The following is a 3091-nucleotide window of genomic DNA, read 5'->3' as shown; positions in this document are numbered from 1 at the left end:
CACACCAAGAAACATCCCGACATCTTTGATCCCATAATAGTGACCCTGGAATAAGAATAAAAATAGAGTTTTTGCACTCCGAGGGGTCTGTGTTTCAAATTTCGACATAGGCCCACTTCCTTGGTTTCTGTAAAACACAACTATTTTACTCTGCACTACCGTTTCAAATTTATCAATGTGTGAAAAGGAGACAGGGGTCTGATCTGTTAGACCGCTTTGCTCCTGAATAATTCTACCAAATTTCACAGCATCGTCATCACTACACCCAGGGTTGAGGAGATGCGCTAGATTGATGGCAAAGCACAGCTGATTGGTTAGATTATTCACTATGTACAAACACTTGCGCTTCTTGCTTAGAATCTCACAGTTCAGAGTTTTGTCAGCCCTCCTTTTACCCCCACCTCTCTCATTACGTACAAGCTGACCGACTATTTCTAAACTATCATCACTCAAAACAGACTGATTGGATTGAGCGATGTGATCGAGCACCTCTTGAAATAAACTCAGATCAATACCGTCATCCGTCGATACAACGGCTGCGGCGCTGTTTTGCAATAAATCACCGCGTAACTCCAGCTGAATAACATCGTCATTACCGGAGGCATGGGCCTGGATTTCATCAACCAACTGATGGACAGCGTCCATAATGTGAACATACGCCGCTACAAAATCACCCGCACTGCCGCTACGCCGGAGGTTTAATGGCCGTCTAATCTCAATATTATTGAACTGAGGCCGCCTAAGGATGCTACCACCCCCCTCATCACAACTATTTTGAATTGGACGGTCATGAGCGCCATCTTCAGGGTTCACTTTGTCACTACGTGACGGGGTAGGCTGGGTACACCTGCTGGTTGAAGGCTGACTACAAGTGGTGGATGGACCCGGATTAGAAGCCCCAGAGGCTTGAGGAATACAACTACTTGTTGAAAGTTGTTTACCGGAGTTTGTTGAAGCTTTGACTCCTCCTCCTGTTTGCTGTGGGGGTGGATGACACCCTAATTTTTCAGGAGCGTTACTCCGGTCTGTTGCATTGTTTTGAATCTGTCTAGAAATATTTAGTATTTGATTTATTGTTTCGTCAAGTTCGACTAAAGGAGGCTCGGTCTGTGTGGCTGGTCTCTGAGCTGTCGCAGGAACAAATGAGCCTGACAAAGCTTTTATCTCGTCAATCAAGGCTTGATAGTTTTGTGAAATGTTATCATCGCTAATGTGATTTGCCGAGTTTTCAGGCTGATGACTTATGTTTAGAATCTGATTTAATATATCATCATGATCAAACGGACAAGGATTGGGTTGGCTATGCTGCAGAGCTGGGGTTAAAGGTTGATATTCAACACTATTGTCCAAAGCAAGACTGTTTATCTCATCAAACAAGGCTTGATAAGCGTTTTGCTCAGAAGCTAACTCTGATTGAGAGCTACGGACAGCGAGTTGTTCTAATAGAGCGTCTATTTGACTGAGATTATGAGGGGTCACGTCATCATCATCATCGTCGTTGCTAGTGTGAAGGTTCAGGTTGTTAGGTTGCTCGTCAGTATGCTGAGGCGGCGTTGGCTGCGATAGAGCGCTGATAACTCGAGCCAAATATTCTCTCAGATTATTAAGCTCCATTCTCTTGACTATTCAATCTACATAAGCAACGGTAACATAAAACACATGAAACAGCTAACAACAGAATTCTTTGCCCACAACCAAACATAGGGCCTTCATTCTATACATTAAATCAATATTGTAACATAAACATTGATGAATTATACAGTCATGACACACTCCTGACAGTTTTTCAGTTGGGTGTACCCCGAGCTACACACCAGGAGAACCTAGAGTAGATGAACAGTCTAGAGTTTAGGATCTGATGACACTCTCGCTTTTTTTCATTATGGAAATGTGAGGGAAGACGCAGGCTTACATCACATGATCCTGTTTGCAGGCACCGGACTCATCCTTCGATCGTCATCCAGCGGGGGAGGAAGGAAGCTGGACTGAAGAAAATAAAGGCTTCTTTTCTTCAAAATAAAGCGCCGACCATAATACATGGGGATCCGTCCCTAAAATCATATACATTGCATCAGTTTTATGACCGAGATTTTTTAGTTTGTGATTTCTTAAAATAGACTGAGAGGACTTACAGCGTATGTTAGTTTTTTACACCCAGCGTTGTAGACTCTTAGGTTTTTTTTTTTTTTCTTTATCTGAAGTCAAGCACAGCGCCGCTGATTGCTAAAAATAAAAGAATGTGTGCATCGTCACAAAATTGTAGAACATTGTTAGCTAGAATTTGTACTCAAATTAAGGATAAAACTTTTTAAATGTTTTCATCAGACAATATAAATTATTGACTAACAGGCTCCTAACTCAAATGGTCAGTGGACGTTTGGCGTAGCGGTTAAGCATCAGACTTTTTAATTGGCGAGCTCAGGTTCGTATCCCACTAACTAATGACATCATTATATATTTATTATTTAATACATTAATTAAACCCTACATTTAGACTTAACAATAATTAAACAAACTTACCGTTTTTACAAAGTCAGCGTTGCACAGCATGGACCAGTCTCGTTAGACTCCACCAGACGGCTGCTTCTATGTCAGACGCTTGAACAGAACTGAGCTCCGATTTTTTGAAGCTTTGACCAAACTTCCAACTTTTATGGACTGGTGAAATTTTGGCGGGCGTAACGCTTGATGCAAATGTGTGTGTGTGTGTGTGGCACCGTTCTCACGGATTACCAGACAATCTTGAACTTCTAAGTTATTCCTTTGTATATTATCCCTGTCTTAGACGGGTCTGACGGATGTCTGAAAGTCAATAAAAGGTCATCTAGACGTAGTGAAAGGTCATCTAGACGCCATTACAATGACATCATTATACCCTTAATGGAAAGGGGGGGGGGGGGGGGGGGGGGGGGGGGGGTCCGTGGGAAAGTAAGTTCACAGTGACCTTTGACCTTAAGATCATCAATCATAATTAAACAATAGATCCTGACAGGAAGTGGTCAGGAGCATCTCTAACAGATGTAAGAGCTCATCATTCCTGTGTAAACACCTAGTGGAGAGGATGTTAATTTAACACCCTTTAGCAACACAA

The 3091-nt window shown here is 42.3% G+C and overlaps 1 long non-coding RNA gene across 2 annotated transcripts; it reads right to left on the bottom strand.

The window, feature by feature from the left end:
* Positions 1-1126: 1126 nt before the first annotated feature.
* LOC113151972 lies at positions 1127-2873 on the bottom strand. Of its 2 annotated transcripts, XR_003297880.1 has the most exons (4): positions 2521-2873; positions 2133-2223; positions 1913-2051; positions 1127-1823 (listed from the first exon to the last, which is right to left on the bottom strand). It is a non-coding gene; the product is annotated as an uncharacterized LOC113151972 (long non-coding RNA). The 2 variants fall into 2 exon arrangements; XR_003297879.1 differs by having other exon boundaries at positions 2133-2873.
* Between the last annotated feature and the right edge of the window lie 218 nt (positions 2874-3091).

Source organism: Anabas testudineus, chromosome 4 (genome assembly GCF_900324465.2).
Source record: "Anabas testudineus chromosome 4, fAnaTes1.2, whole genome shotgun sequence".
In the NCBI taxonomy this organism is placed as follows: Eukaryota; Metazoa; Chordata; class Actinopteri; order Anabantiformes; family Anabantidae; genus Anabas; species Anabas testudineus.
This window is presented reverse-complemented; position numbering and strand designations above follow the sequence as displayed.